The 27,509-nt window shown below is 41.9% G+C and overlaps 1 protein-coding gene across 2 annotated transcripts in view; it reads right to left on the bottom strand.

Annotated features, from left to right (window-relative positions):
- Positions 1-24,852: 24,852 nt before the first annotated feature.
- Positions 24,853-27,509, bottom strand: part of LOC124881295 (alpha-tectorin-like) — a 29,070-nt gene continuing 26,413 nt past the window's right edge. For both annotated transcript variants that reach the window (XM_047386841.1, XM_047386842.1), the window contains exon 19: positions 24,853-26,351. The gene's annotated coding sequence lies outside the window, so the exon portion shown is untranslated. The remainder of the gene's footprint in view (positions 26,352-27,509) is intronic.

Raw genomic sequence — 27,509 nt, 5'->3', positions numbered from 1 at the left:
TAAGATGTTGCTCCACACTGAACTGAACTCACTGAGGAAGCGAGAAACACCAAGATACATTCCAGAGAGTTGGAAATGGATGGCAGGTTCTCTCTGAAGAGATTTTCGTAATAAGGAAAATTGCTAAAAATGTAAAATTCAACCCGAACTACTCCAGGTCCCACCAAACAGTCTCCTTTGTTCTGAGGGTCATAATAGCCGTTGAAACAGATCACAACGTTCTCACTGGTGAAGTTCACCTGAAAAACACAGAAACACGACAAGTCAACGAAAAACTGTCCTACAAAGATCTAACAGAGCAGGAAGTCTGAGAGAAAAATGTGTCTGAAAGTCAAATATTTCTATTAAATGAACAAATGAGTCATGATTTAAAATTCTTCTCCACACATCAGTTTCTATTTGAATCTTGCTGCCAGGTCTTAATCTTCTTAAAGTCACAGGTGAGCAGAAATCCTTCGTTCGCCTGTTGTTTGCTTCTGTTAAACTAAATCCTAGTTCACTGTTTGCTTCAAAATAAAAGCAGACCAACAGACTCCTTTGCTGGTGTTGGCAGAGCTGCAGAAGTTTGACTCAGAGCTCTGGAGCTGCAGAGGAAACCAACATTTAAACACAAGAATCAGACCTGAAGTGATGTCAGTTTGCTATTTATTTCTTAACTTGGTTGTTTTAAAACCTTTAGTTTGTCTAAATGCAGATAAACAAGTTTAAATATTTCCTTCAGTCTTGATGTGATAAAGTGACTCTGACAGTCTGGAGTCCAGCATGAACCAGTGATCTGAGGGTTTCTGCTGCACAATGAACCTCAGACTGCAGACTGCAGGTAATCTCAGTCTTATTAGCCGCTGATGTGTCTTCAGACTGCAAACAGCAGCTCTAACAAACATGCTGACTCAGCAATAATGAAGACAACAGACAGAGAAGAAGAGATTCATCCGGCCTCATCTACTCACATAGACGCGTTCATACTTCTGTCCAAAATATGTGAAGGGACACGAGCTGATGTCGAGTTCTGAGTTAGTTGTCATCACCTGTATATAAGCACCTGAAAACATGGAGACACATGAGAGGTGTGAACTAGAGTGTGTCAGCAACAAGACAATCTGCACGTGTTGAGGAATAAAACAGCAGCTGTCCTCTGGTTCCAGGACAGCATCAGAGGGTCTGTTTAGATACAAAGATGGCAGCAAAACCTCCTCCTGTCTGACACTGAAAGCTCCGTTCCTGCATCATCACATCCAGCTGGTCTACAGACTCAGCTGAAGCTCAGGTTATCTACTGAAGGAGCTCACCTGACAGGGCTATGGCAGCAGAGAGGAGAAGGAGGAGGCGGAGCATGTTGGAGGTGACCAATCAGCTGACAGAGAGCTGGAAGACAGACAAGTGGATCAGAACATCCCAGCAAAAATAAATCAGTCATTTTTGCAGAGTTTATAGTTTAATCCTGAATATTTTTATTATTTCAAGTGTTTATGAATTCCTATGAGGGAGAGTTTAATTTCTCTCAGGCAGATGAACTCTTAAAGGAACAGGATGAAAACATTAAAGAGCTCACAGACAGAGAAATATGTAGAAATGTGTCATAAAATCCCAACGTCTCCTATTGTGTTGGAGTCAAAGTCATTGACTGATCCTGAGAATGAACAGCAACATTACAGGAGGGCAGAAGAAGAATGATCAGCTGGTCTTACCCTCTGCAGGAGGATGAGGAGGATGAAGGCTGCTGTCCAGGAGGCTCTCTGATGACTCTGAAGTTGACGTCTCAGGCTGGTGGACTCTGATCTGTTTGTTCGCTCTGACCGTGTCCCTCATTTTATCCTCTCCTCAGAGAAGAGGAGGAGTTGATGGTCAAGCCTCCTGATTGGAAGAAAGGACACCTGGGACAGGTTCGGTATGTCACAGGTACATGCCCCAGGCTGAAAACGTCCTAAGTTCAAAGGTGTGTATGTAAAATATCTGCTGTTGGCAAAAGCATCTGCAGAGGAATGTGAGTAAACCAGAGACGGTCTTGGAGGGCTTGGATGGATTTAGTTGAGCAGAACTATTTAACATTAACATCAAAAATAGAATAAATAACAAATGCAAGCAAATGGACATTAATGTGTATATTTTCCAATGTGTAAATATTAAGATACAATATCAAATAATAGTGAGTTTACACTGAAGATCCCTTTGTTCTGCATGTCTGGTACCTGTGTTTCTGTGGGTTGGTTCAGAAACCAACAGAACCCTAAATGCTCCAAACAAGAATTTAGATGTTGAACTTTTCCACCTAACGACTGGGAGAGGCTCCAATGATTTACCAACATTTCTATGAACTAAAAATTATTCAAATGAAATGAGTGAAATCTAAATCTAGAACCTTTCTGTTCTTCCAACCTCCACGGCCGGATCTCTGAGCATCTGGCCTGAAATGATGAGTCACAACATTTATCACTAAAAACAGATAATCTGACTATAAATTCCAGATTACAGGTAGTCTTGTTTGGCTGCCAGTGGATGATGTTGATGATGACATTAATGAACAGAAGTAAAGCTGTGATTGGTGCAGCACAAAGAAATATCTATAATTTCTCTGTTTTAGTTGTCCTGAATGTTAGTTAGCATCTGTCCAAAGCTCACTGAGCTCTCCTTCAAGCTGTAATCAAACATTGTTTAATTCTGTAGATGTGATCAGCTCAGCAGGTGTCTGAGTTTACAAAACAGGTTCATCTGGACTGTCATGGAGCTATTATTTAAATACCATTCTGAGGTTCAAGCAGTTCAGGGTGGGACTGAAATGCTACTGAACAACAAACTGTGGGTCACATAATTTGCTCTTCTGAGCCTGAGGGAGATTCTCTTGTTTGTGTCTTTATGTTTTAACTGAACTTCCTTAAACCCAATGTTGAATACCGTGTATCTATGTCCTAGTATGTATATGATTCACACCATGCTTTATAACAAGTTCCCCATCAACACAAAGCTGATATTAATCTGGTATTCATGACTTGTTTATGCTGAGTACTCGTCACTGACCAGGGTGTCACCGTTAAAACATGCCAACACCCATTAACTCCAGCTACAAGATGGTTGAATCTTAGAGACACCCTGAACAGAATCAGAACCAATGTTCAGAGTCAGTCAAGGTGTATCAAAAGTATTACAACACCTAATGAGTGAAGTTTCTTACAGCACAGTAAACCCATCAATGAGAAATAAGATTGTTGTTTGTAGCACCTACTGGTGGACATTGTGGCTTAATAAATGGCTGAGGCTTCCATGATAAAGATGAGGCTAAAATGTTAAACTAATGGAAAGTTTTATCTTGCTTCAATCACCATTTATGAGAACAATTAGCTCCTTGCATCGAGGAACCCCAGGAGTTGCAGTTGCAGTGATTTTGTAAATGGTTTTTAATAAAATTTCTAAAGAAAGATGTGCAATTTCAAGCTGAGAGGATTCCTTTTAATGAGGCTGTTGTGGCTAGACTTGCTTTAAATTATCTTATGAGCAGCATTATAAGAACACTCAGCTACACAGAAGAGTAGAGTTATACTGCCTCTACTGCCACCACAATCCACCATTCTTACCCCAGACATGATATAAACCACCACAACATCACTTTGGACTCTTTGTGGATGAAAACTCTTGCTCTGTCGTACTTCATAAAGAGCCCTTTGCACCTTAAATGACCTCGTAAAAACGCCGCAATGACTATTTACATTCTTAATAAGTTGCAGCAGCTTTTTAATCCTTTTTAAAGGGGTTCAGACTGTTTGGGTTCTCACTGTGTGGTTCATAGGTCTCCACTTTGCAAAACACCATCTCATACACAATGTTCCTGCAAGCTGAAACTCCAGCTACAGTGTGGTAAAATGATATCGTAGATACAGGGACCTGTTATTTCAGCATAACAGAAAGAGCCTTCACAATCTAAAAAAGGTTAAGTCTCGTAAACTTATGGAAAGAGCCACAGCCTTCTAAAGGAAGTTTCTTGTCAAAAATATGGTCACAGACAAGAACTGCAGCGTTGGGAAACACTAATCCGAAACCTATTGGCAGACGTTTGGCAAAGACTTAGCCGGCCCTCATGGACTCGTCCCAAGAACCTCAACTACGACTAGTCCAAAACTGAGCCCGCAATAACCTAATCTCCTCCTACACCACCAGGGCAAAAGAAAGATCCACCACTATCCTGTAGGCTGCAAACTGCCAGCCAGCTCTAGCTGACGCAACCTCCAAATCAACCCCTCTTAGTCAGATTGTCTCTCCACTAGGAACAAAACCCTGGGAACAATGGATCTACTAAACCATCCATGCCATCAAACCAGGCTACAGCACAACACCTAGGCCAACCTCAGACCAAAGCCCCATCCACCAGGCCCCCCAGAAATCTCCATTCAGCATCGCAGGCAGCTTTGGGATGCTATGAACAGCTGCCCACGTTTTGCTACTCACTCGATAAGTCAGGTAACCGCCGGCTCCAAAAAGCAGAAATCCTGTTATCAAAAATCCAAATATATAAACGTCTTCTGCGTCCTCAACCTACATTGTAGTCAAGCACACAATCTTCCACTGCTGCTAGCAATCCTGGCAGCAGTGTGTATCCAGAGAAGAATGTACCAGCTGGGAAAGAGGGTTCTTTCTCCTTTACCCCGTCTTCCCGTGGAAAAATCTTTATCAATTGTGTTGAGAGACCAGCTGACCAAATCCATAATTTGCAAGTTTGGAAGATATGTAAAGTGAGGCTCTGAGAAAAACACAGACAAAAGCAGATGCAGAAGCAGGCAAGAGGGAGGGAGAGAAAACGCGTGCGTCCTCCACCGAGAGCAGAGCTGTCTCCTGTTGTGGTGTTTCAGGCATTCCATATAGATGATGGCTGCCTACATGTGCCAGAACAGTTATGCTTTACAAAAAAGATATCTCAAGACAGTATCCTAATTGCATGATTTATTTTATTATTTCCGTACTTAATCCAACATCAAAGTAGGCAGGCCACATTGATGTTATGGTAAGCTATGTTTGGATAACCTTCAACCATTTAAGGATTGTGTGTTGTTGCACAGATCTGTGTGTGTGTTTGTTTGAGCATACGTGCGGAAATAGGTGTGTTTGTGTCAAGTAGGTGTGTGTGTCAGTGCAAGTTTGTCACCTGTAAGTGTACATTTGTAAGTGTGGTTAGAACGGTAGAAGGTCTGTGTCAGAGTCTGGGATTTTAGTGTGTTTTCTGCCTGCTACTAGATGCCGCCAGTGCCGCCAGAGCCTCTGATTCTGTGAATAACAGGTGCTGCCAATCTACATTCTCCTGGAGGAGTATAAGAAGGCAGGGCTGTCTGCACTCCAGTGCCTGACTGTTAGCCTTTGTGGTAACTTCTCCTGGCCAGAATCCTTGCTTGTCTCTAGTTTTTGACTCCAGTTTGTCTTACCTCTTCCTGTTGTTGTAAATATGAATCTGAGAATATTATTTAATATTTAATAGTAATATTTTATATTAATATTTTAATATTTTATCAAATAATATTTCGGTCTGTTAATAATCAGTGGCATCTGATGTTAGAACTCTGATGTTTTGAGTCCTATTGTGACCAGTGACCGCTGGTTTTAAGCTAATCACTTGGTACCTCAATAATGTGCAGTTGTGGTTTTATTCATTCACATTTATGTACAGTGCAAGATGTTCATAATAATGCCCACCCAGGGACGCCACTATGTTGTAAATATGAATCTGAGAATATTATTTAATATTTAATAGTAATATTTTATATTAATATCTTAATATTTTATCAAATAATATTTCGGTCTGTTAAGGATTGTCCTGGGAATACCAGCCCCATTAAGGCGATGGTATTAGGACGGAATAGAAAGGTGTGAGATGAGCTCTGGCATTATTGAACAGCATAAACTCTGCACATATGTGGAATGAATTCACACAATTTCCCAAAATACAAGAATTTATTAACAAAAATAAGTCAACTCAAAGTCAAACAAATTTCAATCAACAAACTCTTTACTATGCCAAAACAATTCAACTAAACTACCAAGCAAAATTAAAGAATAATCAAGACTAATGGGCTATGTACAATATAAACAAGTTGATTAAAGATGATTGGAAATCATGACCAAAAAGAGTGATGCAACATTACCATGTAATGTTTATGTTTGAGAACCAAGGATTATCTTGAAGAATCTGGAAGTGAAGTTAAGTTAGTTTTGGAACTAACGTAGGAAATAATCAGCAAACGTTTAGACAACCCTTCACAATGCCAGATCATTTAAAATATTATTTAAAAAAAAATAATGTCTTAAATAATGATCTGCCGAATAAAACCAACCTCCTGGATGACTAATTCTCAACGGTGTCTAATTAACTGCCTTTATTTATTGAAATAATATTTGAAGAAATATTATTGAGTATTTTGGAAAAGAGCTAAATCTTTCTGGAGAAATGGGGCTTAACGGTGTTTACTTAGTTATCAACTCTAGTAAATGATGTTCAGGGACTATTATTCACTAGCTTGAAAACCAACAACCTTTCTGTTGACTAGCCTTAATGCTAGCACACACGTGTTCTTACCGGCTGGCCGTTGGGCTAACAAAAAAGCTAATAGCTTAGCACCAGAATCAACACATACTTTTAAAATACCAGGTTAATAAAAGGGTTAAAATGCATAAGCGCGGACGGCGCGTTATGAGCGATCTTCTGTTTAAAATCACCCTTCAAGTAAAGTTTATCTTAGCTTTAAAACATACAAAGAACACAGAACCGGCGCGTGCCGTAGCTAGCCCACTAGCACTAAAGATCGCCAGGTTCCACAAAACAAAACTTCGTAACATGAAAACGTTTAGGTCATTTCATCCTAAACCTATCTGTTCATCTGCCCAAACCTAACCTCTGACCATAGTGAGCAAACGTCCAAGGGCGATGAAGTTCGGATAAACGTCCACAGTCAACAAGCGGTTGGCTTTCAGCTAACCTCTGCGTTCGCTCTGTGAACGATAGCGTTAGCTCCGGAAAGCTGGCGGCTCGGTCTGTCCGCTGCCCAGCTGTTCGGTACCGTAACACGGTTGTGCAGGCCGTAGTAACTTCCTACAGACTCAGCTTGTAGAAACAGCTTCTCCACCGGGGATCTCTCTGCGACACAGTTTTGCTTCTGTGGGGCCTCGAAGAGAAAATGTAAGCAACTCTTACACCTTAATTTCCCCGTTCATGAATGAAAATACCGGATACACAGAAAGTATTTCATTCTACTTAACTTTGCATATGATCGATGATCGTATGGCTTTGGATCCAGTTGAATTTATGTCTTTTTGCCAGCAAAAGACATCAGCGCGCTTTCCTCTCCTATCCGGTACCTCTGGAAGGCCCCGTGGAAGAGAAAGACTTGTGGAAAGGAGGGGACTTTTTTTTGGGTAATGAAGCCGCAGGAAGTCCGCAGTTATCCCCCTTTTCTGGCTGTGCCGGAAGAAGGTTAATGCACTTTATTTTGAAAAGTTCCAGAAAAGTATGTTCCGGAATTTTGGTGTCGAAATCCATGGCTGTATGGTCCCAACACTGTGCTCCTTCTCAGGTGACTTCCTAGTCCTGGCTCCAAACTTGTGTGTCAGTTTAGTGCTGGCTTCAAGCTTCAGTCCGCCTCCTGCCAAAGTCAAGACATCATGCCTTCAAGAACTGTTTTGGATCAAGTTCCAGCAGACAGTCCAAGCCCTTTGACTCCTAAGATCTCAGGTAAGCTCACACTGCTCACCCTGCACCTTTAACTCTGCATCGAGTCTCAAGAAACTTCTCCAGGTGATCATTATTTCTTTGAACTGTTGTGTGAGAATCCAACTTCCTAGTGCTAACCTGAATCTTCAACAGAGAGCTCTCCTCTTACCTTGGATTGATACCCTGACTCAGCAGCAACTAATCCGCCAGGCTCAGCATCGTTCTCCCTCGGCCCACCACGTTCTCATCATCTGTAAGCAAAAACTTAAATTCATTCTCCAATAATCTACATCAAACCAGAGTAACTTACCTGATCTTCCTCCCCATAGACTTTGGTGCATCCTGCTCCAGGTCCATATCCACTTCCTGTCAAAATACACTTTTCTCCTGCCTCCTGAGTATCATTCTGCATGTGGGTCAAATCTGTAAAGAAAACCATGAAGGAACCAAGTCAGTCAAGTTCACCTCCTCCAGCTTACAGCTTTGTGACCTGGACAGTACTCTACCACAGAACCTATCAGTAAGGGGTTTCAGCATCTCATCTTCCTTAGAACAATCAGGGTAATCCACCACTGGAGGGGTTGGCAATTTTGTTTCCAGCAACATAATTTCCCATAATAAATCCAATCCCTTGTACAAGAAATAAATGATGCACAGTAAGATTAAAAACTCCAGATAGCAACTTTGTCATAATACGTCCTACAGACCCAATCAAAAATTAGAATATTTTTGAAAGTCAATTTATTTTAGCAACCCCATCACTAACTCAAATACATTATATAGATTAATTGCACAGAGAGATGTTTAAAAGCCTTAATTTCTGTTAATTCTAAAGATTGTCTGCTAACGGCTAATGTAAACACGAAATTTAAGATTAGAATATTACATCAAATCAATAAAAAAAAACATTTTCAATAAAGTTTAATATTTGCTTAAAGGTTGATATTTTCAAAAGGTGCTACTAATCTGACCAACGAGCTTCATTGAAAAGCATATTCTAATTTATTGAATATGACTGCATAATATATGCAGAAGTGCTACTACTTATACCATCCCAATATGTTGTACAATTGGCCCTGCCTGACAGGAAGTCTCTTCACTGAGTTAAAAAGGGGGCTGGAATTCTAGTCTTTGCTATCTGCTCCTCATGAGAGTTACTTTAACTGCACCATTGTAGATTAAAAGAGAGTGGTTGTCTCACCCTCCACAGAAGGATGAGGAAGATGCTGCTTCTGTCCAGGAGGCTCTCTCCTGCCTCTGAGGGTGATGGGTAGATTTTCCGCAAGGTGTAAATCAGACTGTAAGTAGGAAAAAATTGAACAGTGCATCATTTAAACTGACATTTGGCATTGGCATGAGTGACCAAAGGTTTGGCTATATCAGCCCGGCCGTGTATATTGACCCTGTGGAGTTCCCGACGGACAGTTCTGGTGGAAACAGGAGAGTTGAGGTGCACATTTAATTCTGCTGTGATTTGGGCAGGCGTGGTTTTATGTTTTTTGGATACAATCCGGGTTAGCACCCGAACATCCCTTTCAGACAGCTTCCTCTTGCGTCCACAGTTAATCCTGTTGGATGTGGTTCGTCCTTCTTGGTGGTATGCTGACATTACCCTGGATACCGTGGCTCTTGATACATCACAAAGACTTGCTGTCTTGGTCACAGATGCGCCAGCAAGACGTGCACCAACAATTTGTCCTCTTTTGAACTCTAGTTTGTCACCCATAATGTTGTGTGCATTTCAATATTTTGAGCAAAACTGTGCTCTTACCCTGCTAATTGAACCTTCACACTCTGCTCTTACTGGTGCAATGTGCAATCAATGAAGACTGGCTACCAGGCTGGTCCAATTTAGCCATGAAACCTCCGACATTAAATTGACAGGTGTTTCAGTTTCATTGTCCAACCCTGTATATCCCCTCCTTGAACCGCCACCTTAACGTGGTGGAGGTGGTCCCGCTTCATAAGAAGAGGGACCGGAGGGTGTATTCCAATTACAGGGGATCACACTCCTCAGCCTCCCTGGTAAGGCCTACGCCAGGGTATTGGAGAGGAGAGTCCAGCCGATACTTGAACCTCGGCTTCAGGAGGAGCAGTGTGGTTTTCGTCCCGGCCGTGGAACACTGGAACAGCTCTATACCCTCTACAGGGTACTCGAGGGTTCATGGGAGTTTGCCCAACCAGTCCACGTGTTTTGTGGACCTGGAGAAAGCATTCGACTGTGTCCTTCGTGATGCCCTGTGGGGGTGCTCCAGGAGTATGGAATCGGGGGTCCTTTATTAGGGGCCATCCGGTCTCTGTACAAGCGAACCAGGAGTTTGGTCCGCATTGCCGGCACTAAATCGGACCTGTTCCCGGTGCACATCGGACTTCGGCAGGGCTGCCCTTTGTCACCGGTCCTGTTCATAACTTTTATGGACAGGATTTCTAGGTGCAGCCAAGGCCCGGAGGGGGTCTGGTTTGGGGACCTGTGGATTTTGTCTCCGCTTTTTGCAGATGACGTGGTCCTGCTGGCCCCCACTAGCCTACAAGACCTACAGCATGTGTGATACCCTCCAAGGTAGAAACATTGTGGAATAATTTAATATGTTCTTTTATTAATGAAGAAGGTCCTGATTTTAGTTGGGCTGTAGTTGCAATTCCCATAGTTCGCCAGCAGAGGGAGTTGCTCCCAGAGGTGTGTGCTGGGTGTGGTGGTTCTGGGAGCTCAGAGCAGAGCCTGCCTGCCAACAGACCACATCTAACGTGTCGTCTGTGCTTTTTTCTGCAAAATACAGGTGAGTAGCATAGGTATGTTGGTCCCAAATAACTCCTAAGTGTTGAAGAACGCCTTTAGTTCCGAATGTGCTAACTTCTCTTCCTGAAGATAAGTTGTTAAATTAGAAAAGGAGACTTATTGTGTCCTGTATTAGCGAGTGTGATTTACTATTAGTGTGTATGAGTAAAGATGGCGGACCTCAGCATGTTTCATTTAGTTTAGGCAGCTGATCCATCTGAGAAAAGGAGCTGCTGGTGAGGCTGGGAGAGCTGGACAAGGTATCGCCCCCTGCTGGTGCAGCAGTGAAGAGATTAGATTCAAACTACAGTTACCCTGTGACTCAGTGGTTCTGAAGTGGTTCTGTACAATAAAGAAAGCTTTAAAACTAAAGAAAAATATGTTTTTGTTGTAGTAAAAACCTTAAATTAATCTTAAACTATGTAACAGAAATTTTTAATTTAAAAACAGAAAACCCAAGATCATGTCATCCAGGTTAATCTAAAAGCTGTTAGAAGAACAGAATGATTGAAAAATATTCACTTTTTCATAATATTCTGATTTACTGACTTGCAGCTGTACACCGGGTCCAAAGCTGAACAAACTCAAGCAGTTTAACAAAAATTGTATCTTAAATTTCTTGTTTTCAGCTAAAGAAACACATAGAAAACAATTTCAGTTATAAAGTGTATTTAGGACCAAACCAGATACTCAGACCAGATTAAAACCTAAAACTGTTTCTGTTCGTTTGGGTTTAGGAGATAAGAAACCAGAAGGAACAGAAACTCTGAGACAGAAAAAGGAAAAATTAGAATTCTTATCGAGAAATTTAAAATAATGTGATTTAAACCTCAGAGTCTAAACATAAATTCATTGCTAATATTTTATTGCTGTTGTGAACAATTAGTTTTACCATTTTATTTCAACAAAATGTATCCGATTGATCGTATTTATTATAACAGCACAACAAGATGCAGCTGTTTCATAAAATCCAAAGATTTCTGGGCTGAACCCCCCAATATCTCAGGATCCTGATTACGGCCCTGCTGGATCTCATGGACTGTGTTTGCAGGCGACTCACCAGAACTCTGCCTCCTTGTTTCAGGTAAATGTGAATGCCCGACCCGTTCAGTCGCAGCGTCACGCTGTCCAGAAAGCTCACATCTTTACGGTGCCGCTCCTGGAAGTTGGCCAGAACTTGGAAGTCTGGGATTGATGGGATCCTCAGCAGAGAGTACGAACACCGATCCTTCACAGAGTTCTTCTGGCCGTGGAAGTCGATGACAGCGGGACCCGTCACAGTGCAGATGGTGTCCAACAAGGAGTCAGAGGAGCAGCTGATGGAGACAGAAACTAACATCGTGAGCTGCTGCTGAGGTCCACAGCCACCAGGGGGCGCTCTACTGTTCCAGGTTCCTGACTGAAAACCTAAACTGTGGACCTGATGGTGGCGCTAGAGGAAGCCCCACTGACCACACAGCCAGCAGCTTCATGATGTGAACCTGGTGTGGCAGCAGGAAGTAGTCAGTATGTTACTGATGTCTGGTTGATGTGAAGAACTCAGCTGTAAACCATCTGACTGATATCAGCCTGATGTTTACTGATCTCTGTGCTCCATCACTGCTGCATCTGAGCTGGGTCCACTTCCTGCTGGTGCTTCAAAATAAAAGCTCCCTGCAAATCCATGAAATGTGAAGTTATCTGCAGCGTTTGTAACATTCACCGTGTTGACCTTGTTACCATCCACCAGAACATCTGTGAGCTACAAACCAACAAGCAGTTAGAACCACAGAGACGGAACAAGGACAGAATATGATGGAAACTGTTTTTCATAAAAAGGTCCTGATCAACACAAAAATCAGTTGGAGAAACTTTTTCAGTAACACTTTATGGTTTTACAAAATATGATGCATTATCAGCTGTGACTGATTTTATATTTACAGAAAACAGGCTGACTCACCGCTGTACCCTCACTACCGATTGATTCAAGTAAAGCTGCTTGTGACCCGAAGTTTGCTACCCAAAAAATTACCTGTGAAAACAACACAATCAGCATGGTTAACTCTTTATTTCTTTATGTGAAATTACACATTATGATGAAACATAAATAATTAATAAAAATGTAAGGTAAACACTTCTGAGACACTTATGCATTTCTTTAAATTTAAGATGTTGCTCCACACTGAACTGAACTCACTGAGGAAGCGAAAAACACCATGTCACATTCCAGAGAGTTGGAAATGGATGGCAGGTCCTGTCTGAAAAGATTTTCAATATAAGGATATTTGCCAAAAATGTAAAAATGAACCCAAACTGCTCCAGGTCTCCTTTGTTCTGAGGGTCATAATAGCCGTTGAAGCAGATCACAACGTTCTCACTGGTGAAGTTCACCTGAAAAACACAGAAACACGACAAGTCAACGAAAAACTGTCCTACAAAGATCTAACAGAGCAGGAAGTCTGAGAGCGACTGGAGAAAAATGTGTCTGAAAGTCAAATATTTCTATTAAATGAACAAATAAGTTATGATTTAAAACTCTTCTCCACACATCAGTTTCTATTTGAATCTTGCTGCCAGGTCTTAATCTTCTTAAAGTCACAGGTGAGCAGAAATCCTTCGTTCACCTGTTGTTTGCTTCTAAATCCTAGTTCACGGTTTGCTTCAAAATAAAAGCAGACCAACAGACTCCTTCGCTGATGTTGGCAGAGCTGCAGAAGTTTGACTCAGAGCTCTGGAGCTGCAGAGGAAACCAACATTTAAACACAAGAATCAGACCTGAAGTGATGTCAGTTTGCTATTTATTTCTTAACTTGGTTGTTTTAAAACCTTTAGTTTGTCTAAATACAGATAAACAAGTTTAAATGTTTCCTTCAGTCTTGATGTGATAAAGTGACTCTGACAGTCTGGAGTCCAGCATGAACCAGTGATCTGAGGGTTTCTGCTGCACGATGAACCTCAGACTGTAGACTGCAGGTAGTCTCAGCCTTATTAGCCGCTGATGTGTCTTCAGACTGCAAACAGCAGCTCTAACAAACATGCTGACTCAGCAATAATGAAGACAACAGACAGAGAAGAAGAGATTCATCCGGCCTCATCTACTCACATAGACTCGTTCATACTTCTGTCCAAAATATGTGATGGGACACGAGCTGATGTCGAGTTCTGAGTTAGTAGTCATCACCTGTATATAAGCACCTGAAAACATGGAGACACATGGCAGCAGCAGAGAGGAGAAGGAGGAGGCGGAGCATGTTGGAGGTGACCAATCAGCTGACAGAGAGCTGGAAGACAGACAAGTGGATCAGAACATCCCAGCAAAAACAAATCAGTCATTTTTGCAGAGTTTATAGTTTAAAACTGAATATTTTTATTATTTCAAGCATTTATGAATTTCTATGAGACAGAGTTTAATTTCTCTCAAGCAGATGAACTCTTAAAGGAACAGGATGAAAACATTAAAGAGCTCACAGACAGAAATATGTAGAAATGTGTCATAAAATCCCAACGTCTCTTATTGTGTTGGAGTCAAAGTCATTGACTGATCCTGAGAATGAACAGCAACAATACAGGAGGGCAGAAGAAGAATGATCAGCTGGTCTTACCCTCTGCAGGAGGATGAGGAGGATGAAGGCTGCTGTCCAGGAGGCTCTCTGATGACTCTGAAGTTGACGTCTCAGTCTGGTGGACTCTGATCTGTTTGTTCGCTCTGACCGTGTTCCTCAGTTTATCCTCTCCTCAGAGAAGAGGAGTAGTTGATGGTCAAGCCTCCTGATTGGAAGAAAGGACACCTGGGAGAGGTTCGGCATGTCACAGGTACATGCCCCATGCTGAAAACGTCCTAAGTTCATACATACCTTTGAACTTAGAACGTTTTCAGCCTGGGGCATGTCACAGGTACATGCCCCAGGCTGAAAACGTCCTAAGTTCATACATACCTTTGAACTTAGGACGTTTTCAGCTTGGGGTATGTCACAGGTACATGCCCCAGGCTGAAAACGTCCTAAGTTCACACATACCTTTGAACTTAGGACGTTTTCAGCTTGGGGTATGTCACAGGTACATGCCCCAGGCTGAAAACGTCCTAAGTTCAAAGGTATGTATGTAAAATATCTGCTGTTGGCAAAAGCATCTGCAGAGGAATGTGAGTAAACCAGAGACGGTCTTGGAGGGCTTGGATGGATTTAGTTGAGCAGAACTATTTAACATTAACATCAAAAATAGAATAAATAACAAATGCAAGCAAATGGACATTAATGTGTATATTTTCCAATGTGTAAATATTAAGATACAATATCAAATAATGGTGAGTTTACACTGAAGATCCCTTTGTTCTGCATGTCTGGTACCTGTGTTTCTGTCTCCAGATATATTGTCTTGTTTATCTACAGCCTGTTTTTAATCTGTGTCTCAGTGAAGCAGAGGTCAGCCCAATCAAATGAGAGGCAGGAAGGTTCTGGGTTGGTTCGGTAACCAACAGAACCCTAAATGCTCCAAACAAGAATTTAGATGTTGAACTTTTCCACCTAACGACTGGGAGAGGCTCCAATGATTTACCAACATTTCTATGAACTAAAAATTATTCAAATGAAATGAGTGAAATCTAAATCTAGAACCTTTCTGTTCTTCCAACCTCCACGGCCGGATCTCTGAGCATCTGGCCTGAAATGATGAGTCACAACATTTATCACTAAAAACAGATAATCTGACTATAAATTCCAGATTACAGGTAGTCTTGTTTGGCTGCCAGTGGATGATGTTGATGATGACATTAATGAACAGAAGTAAAGCTGTGATTGGTGCAGAACAAAGAAATATCTATAATTTCTCTGTTTTAGTTGTCCTGAATGTTAGTTAGCATCTGTCCAAAGCTCACTGAGCTCTCCTTCAAGCTGTAATCAAACATTGTTTAATTCTGTAGATGTAATCAGCTCAGCAGGTGTCTGAGTTTACAAAACAGGTTCATCTGGACTGTCATGGAGATATTATTTAAATACCATTCTGAGGTTCAAGCAGTTCAGGGTAGGACTGAAATGCTACTGAACAACAAACTGTGGGTCACATAATTTGCTCTTCTGAGCCTGAGGGAGATTCTCTTGTTTATATCTTAATGTTTTAACTGAACTTCCTTAAACCCAATGTTGAATACCGTGTATCTATGTCCTGGTATGTATATGATTCACACCATGCTTTATAACAAGTTCCCCATCAACACAAAGCTGATATTAATCTGGTATTCATGACTTGTTTATGCTGAGTACTCGTCACTGACCAGGGTGTCACCGTTAAAACATGCCAACACCCAGGAACTCCAGCTACGAGATGGCTGAACCTTAGAGACACCCTGAACAGAATCAGAACCAATGTTCAGAGTCAGTCAATGTCATGATATGAGGTTGTTTTGGACCAAAGTGCAAACAGGTACTAAGGTTCGGCATCTTGTAAGTAATATCTTCTTTAATAAGGCTCGTAGTTCAGCACTTACATGGTGACTGGAGAAACCACAGACGAAATATCCTGGTTAGCACAGTACAGGGACACACAAGGAGCTCGAGGAGAGACGTGACATTACATGAGGAACTGGAGGAGAATAATGAACAAAGACCAGTTTAAATGCAGAGAGAGGAGGAGAGTTGACCAATGAGAGGAAAGCTAAGGTGATCTGATGATTAGAGAAAACAGGTGCGAGAACCGGCTGTGGAGACTGAGGGAATGGTGGTTACTAAGGTGATTAATGCTGAGGAAACGGAGGGACACGAGGAACTGAACTAGATAGGAAACATAAACAAACTAGACACCAGGAAGCTGGAGACTGGGTAAGGAGACAAATAATGAACTAAATGGGGGGAGCAGAGAAATCGACTACCTAAGACAACAAATAACTTCAACATAAACAATAAGTGGAAACTAAACCTAGCAGGAACAAATTATAAAATACTATTAACTGCCAGAGAAGAACTGAAACAGAAGGAACTAACACAGAGAACTATACTAGAATAATAAATCAGGGAAGGAAGAAATAAACATGAAAAACAAACCGAGAGAAAACTATGCTAGAAATAAGTCTGGGGAGAACAACTAATATTAAGGGAAACCAATAACCACGTAAACAATAACTAAAGGGGATCTAAGAACAAGGGAGGTGTTGAAGCCGTGTCTGCTTCCCCGGGTCCGTTGATTTGGGTACGGGTTTCAAAGAGTGAAATAAACACAAGTACAATCTACTTATGTTCACCTTCAGCGCAGAGTGAGAGATGGAGGCCCCATGCAGCTGCAGGCCCAACTCTGATCAACTCTCTGCTTCCAGCTCGTTTTATTCAGTCTCAAGGGTGTGTTCAACATATACACATATCATGTCACACATGTATAACATAACATTTCCTTATGTCCAAATATGGAGTATTTCTAGTTGTTTTCCTATAGCAAGCTTGTTTTGTCTTGTCTCGGCCTTCCTTGTCCTCCACTTGTTTACGACCTTGGACTGTCTCCATCCTGTACTCCCCTGTCATTCACCAATTTATGACCTTGCACTCTCTGTGCTTCTCACTCCCTATGTTTTCACTCCCCTAGGACCCTTCTATGCTTCACTCCCTAAGCTTGACCCCCCTATTTCCACACATTCCAGTTACACACATAGATGGTTTATATTACACACATAGTTTATATTCTTCAATCCACCTTTCGAACTCTCATAAAAGAGTTCACAATCTAAAATGTCCTTCTAAAAATAAGTAGAAATAAGTAAAAAATATTACTGTACCACCTGTAAAAGAAAAAATCATTAAAAAACTTGCATGCATCATATTATGCGTCCATGAATTCACACTCTGAGTCCTGGTTATAGTCAATTTGCAACAGTGGCATCGTTATCTTTGGATCCTTCTGCTCAATTGCAGAGGTGATGAGGCGCACCATCAGAGAACTAATGCATGGGACACAGCAACATCCACAAGTCACCATTATAGCCACAAATACTGCAATGGAAATCATCAAAGACATTATCAAAGCCTTCCAGTGTCCAAATATCCCTGTCATCCACTCCTCCAGGGGATTATCAATTCCAGAATGTTCATGCATGGTGGCGGAGAGGTGTTTTAAGTCCCTCTAAGACCCTTGACACTGAATCGTCCGGTGCAGTGTTATTGGGAATACAAGTACAACACATATCTTCAAACATGGTACACACGCCACCTTTTTCAGCTAATAACATATCCAATGCCATCCTATTTTGTACTGCCATGAGAGACGTTGGGGCCAATTGTTCAGATAAACCTTCTACAGCGTCTCGAGTTAGATTTGCCAGACGCAAAACATTATAATGAATATAATTAATGCGGTCTACATTTTTATTGGGAGTTACTGGGAACAAGGCAGCTATAATAGGGATGTTTTCAAATCCAGCTGATATTTGATCTGCAAGTTTATACTCATTTGGGACTCCTCAAGGAACTCCAATTGCATCTATATAGGTGGGGGAACCCTGACTCAGGTCAAAAGTGGTTGAAGTGCTTCTTTTCATGATATGTCTTCTCCTCCTGCGAGTGAGTGCCAGTGCCTTATCTTGTTGATATGTCACAGAGGTAATATTAAAACCAATTAAAATCAACGGGGCCTGCCACCTGACCATTGCACATACTCCTATGGTGTTATCTGGTATATTAGTGAGAAGTCTATATCCTCCGCAGTAATAATATAATCCTGATCGTGCCCAGAGTCCAATCACTTTCCCAGACGTGGTGGTATTACACCAGTCTGAGGGAATTTGTCCTACATTCACCTTTGGGATGTTTGAGGTGAACTCAAAACAAAAATATGTCCCATTCAGCCTCTGAGGAGTGAATGGTCCTGTCTTAGTATTGTTTGGAATGGGTGGAAAGATGCTAGCTAGCGTGGTACAGTTGGCAGTTGGATGGCTTCTTTAGTTAGTTGTAACATGCAACTGTACCCCCAAGCATCTTCTGGATATAAAGGGGCTGGATCAGTGGTTAAGTGTGGCCTTGCAGATGCACATGCAATGCAGTCAGACCTACTTTATTCCTTTGCGGTTTGCGTCATCCATTGCAGCCAAAGATTATCATCTGCATAACCTGTGGCCATCTGTATTATTTCTAGAGGCTGCAGGGTGGAGTAATCTACTTTCATCACCCTTCTAGTTGGTCTTCTGGTTCTGGAACTGTAGGAATGCTGGTGGCCTGCACCTGGGGAGTTGGTTTATTTAAATTGACTTTGATTAATACCTGGGGGTCAGTCCCTGTTACCTCTACCGGTAGAGTGAAATACATCACCTCATCCCACTTGTGAGAGGTGCGATGCAAACCTTCTTGTAATGATTTTATGGACAAAAATAGTGTATTGACACCCCCAAGTGTGCTATGCGTCAACATCCGTACCAGGCTGATTTGTTTGGCTTTTTCTCTATTCCGTAAATTTATATATGCCAGGGTGGGTGTCCACCTACCCGTGTACCTCACTGCGTGACCCCAATTTCCGCAAAGCTCGATTCCCCCATATAAACTCATGGTCCTGCCTGCAGCGCATTGGGTGGACACGTCGACATTGGCACACAAATACACATTATACCCCAAACAGGCAGTCGGATTCTTCCCACACTTTATAACATCACACAGGCCAAACCGAAAAGTGGTAGTTGCTCCTAACGTGTAATTTAATTCTAATCCCCCATAACACTTAAGGCATACGTCCTCGGATGGAGTTACCCTAGACCTCCTCATTTTTGAAATGTGTTCCGTTGTCAGACCTTATTTTAGCTGGAAAACCATGTCTAGGGATATAATGATTTATCAAACACTTCACCACAGATTTGCTGTCTTCTTTTTTTGTAGGCCATGCCTCCGGCCATCCAGTAAATGCATCCACACACACCAACAGATATCTGAACCCATTTACTCTCTCAGTCATGCCTGTATAATCAATGATAACCTCTTTTCCTGCTATTGGTTCTACTGGGAACTTTCCAGGTGCTGGCTTCAAGGTTGGTCTGGCATTGAACTGCCTGCACATCTCACATGAATTAATCCAATGCACTGCCATTGGTTTCAAAAAAGGATGCCACCAGTGTTCAAGATTTTTCAACATTTGCATTGTTCCCACGTGTCCTACTCCGTGTGCTTCTTCTAGAGCTACTTTGGTAAGACCTGGTGGCAAGATGGGACGTCCATCTGGGCTTCTCCAGAGACCATTCGGATCTTGTGAGCCCCCTCGTGTCTTCCAAACTGATTTTTCCTCAGGAGAGGCCCACTTTTGTAGTTTCATTACTTCTTCCAGGGTGGGTTCTGGTGTCCACCCTGCTTCTGAACACAGCATTATGTGCCTGGGCTGATATCCTGCACACTGTTTAGATGCCCGGTCAGCGGCCTGATTACCTTGTGCTACTCTGGTGTTACTGCTGTCATGTCCTCTGCATTTAATGACGGCTACTTCTTGAGGGAGCAACAAAGCTTCAGCCAACTTTCTCATTTCCTGTTCATGTTTAATGGGTTTCTGTCCTGCAGTTCTGAATCCTGTCCTCAGCCACTGTTTGAATTCTACATGTACTGCTCCTGCAGCGTATGCAGAATCTGTGTAAATGTTAACCTTCTGTCCTGCTCCTAGTTCCAGAGCAGCTATCACTGCCAAAACGTCTGCTCTCTGCGCTGATTGTGCATCTGTCAGTTCCTCTGCCTGTACTGTGATAAAATCTGTCCCTGTGTCTTCCACAACCACGTATGCTGCCTTAAGTCCTTCTGTGTCATGTCTGAAGCAGCACCCGTCTGTGTACAAGTTTCGGGCGTCTGTTAGGGATGTACTTTGTAGATCTGGTCTGATTTTTTCATTAAACTCCACTTTTTCTGCGCAGACATGTGGTGTACCGGTAGTTATTCTATCTGCCATGTTTATCCCTTCATGTGTGTATGTGATGTTTGGGCCCTCCAGCACCTTACTCAGCCTCTGTTGTCTCAGTGGTGAGAGTGTGAAAGCCTGAGAGTTCACAAAGGCCACCACGCCATGTGATGTTAATATGTTAAGAGGATGTCCCATCACTACATGAGCTGTTTTTTGGATTATTTTAGCCATCCCTGCTGCATGTCGGGTGCACTCATGATGCCTTTGTTCCATGTTGTCCAACATTACATTTATATACAAGAGGACTGTCCTAACCCCCCCTTTTTTCTGGAACAGCACACTATTGGCTGTGTGTGCTGTGACAGAAACATCCAAGCGGAAGGGCAACGTGTAATCTGGATGTGCCAAATGTGCAGCTTGCGAGAGGCTGGTTTTTAAGTTAATGAACGCTTCTTCAGCCTCTCTGGTACATTCAAGCGGGGCAGTGAGATTTCTTATGCCCTGTTTTTTGACAAGCTCTCTAAGGGGTGCAGTGAGGTTGGTGTAGCCGGGCACAAAAGATCTGCTATACCCTGTGAGTCCTAGGAAAGACAACATGTCCTTAACCAGGAGTGGTTTTGGGTGGGACAAAACTGCAGATTGGTGAGCTGGGGACATCCCAGTGCCAGGCTGGGAAACAACTCTGCCCAAAAAGTCAACCTGGCATCTGCAGATCTGGAGTTTGGCTTTGCTAACCTTGTAGCCTTTTTTAGCCAAATGTGACAGGACAATTGCTGTTGCCTCTAAGCATTCAGCCACAGTGGGCGTTGCAAGGAGGATGTCATCCACGTACTGAATCAGAGTGGTGTTTGGTGGTCGGACCTGTTCCCGGTGCACATCGGACTTCGGCAGGGCTGCCCTTTGTCACCGGTCGTGTTCATAACTTTTATGGACAGGATTTCTAGGTGCAGCCAAGGCCCGGAGGGGGTCTGGTTTAAGGACCTGTGGATTTTGTCTCCGCTTTTTGCAGATGACGTGGTCCTGCTGGCCCCCACTAGCCTACAAGACCTACAGCATGTGTGATACCCTCCAAGGTAGAAACATTGTGGAATAATTTAATATGTTCTTTTATTAATGAAGAAGGTCCTGATTTTAGTTGGGCTGTAGTTGCAATTCCCATAGTTCGCCAGCAGAGGGAGTTGCTCCCAGAGGTGTGTGCTGGGTGTGGTGGTTCTGGGAGCTCAGAGCAGAGCCTGCCTGCCAACAGACCACATCTAACGTGTCGTCTGTGCTTTTTTCTGCAAAATACAGGTGAGTAGCATAGGTATGTTGGTCCCAAATAACTCCTAAGTGTTGAAGAACGCCTTTAGTTCCGAATGTGCTGACTTCTATTCCTGAAGATAAGTTGTTAAATTAGAAAAGGAGACTTATTGTGTCCTGTATTAGCGAGTGTGATTTACTATTAGTGTGTATGAGTAAAGATGGCGGACCTCAGCATGTTTCATTTAGTTTAGGCAGCTGATCCATCTGAGAAAAGGAGCTGCTGGTGAGGCTGGGAGAGCTGGACAAGGTGTCGCCCCCTGCTGGTGCAGCAGTGAAGAGATTCGATTCAAACTACAGTTACCCTGTGACTCAATGGTTCTGAAGTGGTTCTGTACAATAAAGAAAGCTTTAAAACTAAAGAAAAATATGTTTTTGTTGTAGTAAAAACCTTATATTAATCTTAAACTATCTAACAGAAATGTTTAATTTAAAAACAGAAAACCCAAGATCATGTCATCCAGGTTCATCTAAAAGCCGTTAGAAGAACAGAATGATTGAAAAATATTCACTTTTTCATAATATTCTGATTTACTGACTTGCACAACAACAAGATGCAGCTGTTTCATAAAATCCAAAGATTTCTGGGCTGAACCCCCCAATATCTCAGGATCCTGATTACGGCCCTGCTGGATCTCATGGACTGTGTTTGCAGGCGACTCACCAGAACTCTGCCTCCTTGTTTCAGGTGAATGTGAATGCCCGACCCGTTCAGTCGCAGCGTCACGCTGTCCAGAAAGCTCACATCTTTACGGTGCCGCTCCTGGAAGTTGGCCAGAACCTGGAAGTCTGGGACTGATGGGATCCTCAGCAGAGAGTACGAACACCGATCCTTCACAGAGTTCTGCTGGCCGTGGAAGTTGATGACAGCGGGACCCGTCACAGTGCAGATGGTGTCCAAGCTGCAGCTGATGGAGACAGAAACAAACATCATGAGCTGCTGCTGAGGTCCACAGCCACCAGGGGGCGCTCTACTGTTCCGGGTTCCTGACTGAAAACCTAAACTGTGGACCTGATGGTGGCGCTAGAGGAAGCCACATTGACCACACAGCCAGCAGCTTCATGATGTGAACCTGGTGTGGCAGCAGGAAGTAGTCAGTATGTTACTGATGTCTGGTTGATGTGAAGAACTCAGCTGTAAACCACCTGACTGATATCAGCCTGATGTTTACTGATCTCTGTGCTCCATCACTGCTGCATCTGAGCTGGGTTCACTTCCTGCTGCTGCTTCAAAATAAAAGCTCCCTGTAACACTTCTTTTTGGTTTATAAAAATAAATGCTCTCTATAAAACATTCAACTGCTCCTTCACAATAAAAGCTTTCTTTAAAACGTCCTGTTTGTCCGTCAAAATAAAGGTTTTTTGTAACACTTCCTTCTGTTCCTTCACAATAAAAGCTCTATCTTAAAGATAACAGCTCCAGTAAAACAATCGTTTATTAATAAAGTTTTAAAATTAATTTCTATTTCTCATTTTGACAACTGCTCTAGTTCAAATTTAAAGTGAACATATTTACATGCCGTTGCCTTGACAACGCTCCAGAGGCCCACAGCTGGAGGTCTGGAGGACTGCAGTCTGAGAACAGTTGAGACTGAAACAGGTTTCAGGATCAGAACTCACCTCACCAGGCCTGAGCAGAACCCCTGAGAAATGAAGGAAGATCCAGAGCTGAAAAACTCACAGATTTCTGAATTATTTAGTTTCTCTGAATAGAAACAGAATTTTTTTATTTGACAGTTTTGCAGATTTAGAAAGTTCATGTTTGGATTCAGAGGCTCACCGACCTGAATGTCTGCAGCCGCTCAGGTCTGCAAATCCATGAAATGTGAAGATACCTGCAGTGTATGTAACATTCACCGTGTTGACCTTGTTACCATCCACCAGAACATCTGTGAGCTACAAACCAACGAGCAGTTAGAACCACAGAGACGGAACAAGGACAGAATATGATGGAAACTGTGTTGTAGATGAGGATCCACATAATAATGCAAAGCTGGAGGATGAATAACACTCGTCACTGGATGTCGGTCAGGACATAAAGTGGAGGGAGAGTTTTCTTTGAATCTTTAATCAGCAGTTAGAGCAGCTGTACGGACATGATGAAGATGGATGGATGTGGACAAAAGGATGTGGTCTAAATCACAACAGAAATGAAACCATATTAATTCACTTACAGAATACTTATTAGACACAAAGTACTGCAGTGACACCTGCTGGTCATAAACTCACTGCAGGGCTTATTAACCATCACAACGGATAATTTAACTTTTACCATAAAGTAATATGACTTAAACGAATTAAAGACCAAAAATAATAGTTTGTATTTTGTTTTTAACGCTTTAATTTGCTAATTAAAACACAAATCACAATGTTAATAACCTTCATCCTCTCAGAGACATTCACTGGACTATGCAGTGTCTATAATATAGAGAAAAACTTGATTTGTTTCTTAATCATTACTAACTTCAATATGATACTGATTAGAAATTAAAAGAGCTGTTTGTTGGAATAATTGAATATAGATTTATCTTATATTTTTTCCTTTTCTTTAACTTCACTATTTGATCTTTATAACCTTTCATGATGTATTTGTGAGTAAGGATGTGATGAGTTTGTCTGCAGGCAAGGATCAAAGGTGGAGCTGAGAAGGAAGCAGCTGCAGATGAGGAGGTCATAAAGATGAAGGCTGATTGTGCTGAACAGAAGACACACTGATCTTAAGATGGGGGGAGACTGTAGAAGTGTGTTGTTACAAGATAATGGTGTTGATGACCTGTTTACGATGCAGCTGTTTTTCCCATCCTTAGAGAGGAATGTTTTTTGTAACTAGGGAGCCACCAATTATAATAAAAAGAGAGGATCGGACAGATGGTTTTCAGAGGGGTAGGAGATTTGTAACTGGAAGCACATCTCTGTCCGTTCTCCTCACAGCGAGTAAAGTAACTAATTCTTTGTCTTTTCTTTTTATGATGTTATAAGTATTTTAGGTTGTTTAAACCTGACATTGATCATAAGAGCTAATCTTTTAAATCCTCCCTACCAGTTATGCGAATGTCCAACTTGAAAAAACACAAAAGATTCATTCAAAGACTGAATGAAAACTACAGAAGGCCTGAAAGAGAAGAGTGAAAATGCAAATTTCTCTGCCCTCATCCAAATTACTTTTCTACTGTCTTAGCTAAGAAAAAGAAAAAAAAACACCACAAAAATAACACGTTATACATTTTATGTAATTCCAATTTTAGCCACAAGAATGAGAAGTGCTCCACTATTATATCTTTTAGTGTTTCAAATCTTTATTTCAACTTTGTGAGTTAAAACTCAATGATTAATAACTGTAACTATAAATGATGATTTTTATCATCCACATGAATCCACATGAATCCCAACAGGACTGAACATCTGTTATCAGGACAACAATAAGACAAGATTCAAAGTTAATGACATTTAAGAAACACCAACAGACCTTATGTCTGACTTTAATGTTAGAGCTTCTGTAGATACTGTCACATTCGGGTTTGGGGTTGGACCAAAGCGCAGTCAAGAGCTCGGTAGCAGCATTTCAAGCAGTCTTGGTTTTTATTCATAAAATGAAAAGTAACAAAAAACGTAACAAAAACACTGCAGGTGTCAACCAGAGTCAGAGCCAAACGTACAAAAACACTGCAGGGATTCAAGGCAAGGATGTGGGTAGTGCACAGGGTAAGAGACGAGAGGAACCAGCGGGGAACAAAGAACACAGACCAACTAATATACAGGAAGATGTGAGAGGGGAAACAAAGGGCAGATAATCACAGAAAAAGGGAACAGGTGTGACAGGGACGCAGGGAGGGAGGGAGCAGGGGAAGCATACAGAGACAAATGAGGACATGGAGGAGCAAGATGAAGAAACAAACTGAAAAACACACCCAGGGAACCAGAACACGGGGAGAACAACAGATCTAAAAATTACAATAAAATCATCAGTATGCTCTACTGTCCTCCTGTGGTGGTTCTTCCTCCAAAACTGAAGTTTCTCTCAAACCGACTGCATCTAGGCTTTTTCATCATCGTCTCAGTTTTATAAGCTTGTTATTAACCTGCTGAACTTTGATCCAAATCTGATCTTCAGAGACACTGAAAACATGCGGTTTCATGTAATTTCTTTATGTTTAGATTACTGATGATTTCTTGTAGAAGCTACAAATCCCTGAAAAATCTACTTATTATTGTTAAAAATGCAGATTAAAATAAATTCCTCCCTCTGATTATTCAACTTATTTAAACATTTATCATTTGAACCATTAAAGCCCATTATGTCTTCAGATTGTATCTGTCAGTCACTGCAGCCTCATTTCTGCTCCTTGTTTTCTTCTGTGCATCATGGGATAGTTTCACATCTAATTAAAAAGCTTCTTTGCTTGAAGGCCTCACTGCTCTTAGACATCTGTATCCTGTGACCAGACACTTCTTGAAGACAGAAGGTCAACTGGTTTGTACCAACTCTAATCCAACATATGGCCTTCAGGATGCAGGAGGATACAGAGACTCTAAGCATAAAATCTGATTATTTGAATGTTTCTTAGACGTTTTCATCTGGTTATAATAAACATCACATGTAACCCACTCATTTCCCTTCACCAGATTCACATAAAATCAAAGAGAGTATCAGCTGTAGACCCATTATGTGTCAGAGATGTCCTCATAACATCCAGGCTCTGGGTCAGAACTGGTCCAAAGACTGGGATCATCATGGAGGTTTGCAGCCTTTCAGTCAGTCACTGTGGAAGCCACCTGAGAAGACAACAGGACCAGACTTTGACCATTTTCTCCTCATGTCCTCCTCCTTCTTCTCTGTGAAATCCATTTGGCTTTCTTTCACCTCCAACCTGTTCATCTGATCTGCTCATCATCTGACATTGAGGGTGTAGCTAAGTTCTGACTGTCTGGCTACCTGGAACCAGGTGTGACATTGTATCATAAAGATAAAAGCAGGATTTCCTTCACTTATTATCAAATCAGAGTGTAGTTTTGGATATTAAATTTAAAACATAAAACAGCAAACCAAAATTTGCTGTCGTTAATTATCCACATTAAATGGGCCCAACTGTAATGGTTCGAGGAACTGGTGAACTGGTCCCAATGGGAGGAAGCCATGGGATAGAACCAGGGCTCATGGGACCAACTTGGAGCTCCAGCCTAGTGAACTGGAGGTAGCTGGAGGGAACAAGATCTGTAGATTTTTGTTAAAGCTATTGCTCCTGTGTCCCATCTAAGATAAACGCTAAAAGATGAATAGTTGGGTGCATAAAAATATGCAAGCATTAATCGGAATATTTAATTACAATATTCGAATATTGCAATTATATCTATTTCTCATAACATTCCAACACAACTTGTTTTTGTTTTTAAGTACATACAGGGGTTGGACAATGAAACTGAAACACCTGGTTTTAGACCACAATAATTTATTAGTATGGTGTAGGGCCTCCTTTGGCGGCCAATACAGCGTCAATTCGTCTTGGGAATGACATATACAAGTCCTGCACAGTGGTCAGAGGGATTTTAAGTCATTCTTCTTACAGGATAGTGGACAGGTCACTACGTGATACTGGTGGAGGAAAACGTTTCCTGACTCGCTCCTCCAAAACACCCCAAAGTGGCTCAATAATATTTAGATCTGGTGACTGTGCAGGCCATGGGAGATGTTCAACTTCACTTTCATGTTCATCAAACCAATCTTTCACCAGTCTTGATGTGTGTATTGGTGCATTGTCATCCTGATACACAGCACCACCTTCAGGATACAATGTTTGAACCATTGGATGCACATGGTCCTCAAGAATGGTTCGGTAGTCCTTGGCAGTGACGCGCCCATCTAGCACAAGTATTGGGCCAAGGGAATGCCATGATATGACAGCCCAAACCATCACTGATCCACCCCCATGCTTC

Source organism: Girardinichthys multiradiatus, chromosome 14, assembly GCF_021462225.1.
Source record: "Girardinichthys multiradiatus isolate DD_20200921_A chromosome 14, DD_fGirMul_XY1, whole genome shotgun sequence".
Lineage (NCBI taxonomy): Eukaryota > Metazoa > Chordata > Actinopteri > Cyprinodontiformes > Goodeidae > Girardinichthys > Girardinichthys multiradiatus.
This window is presented reverse-complemented; position numbering and strand designations above follow the sequence as displayed.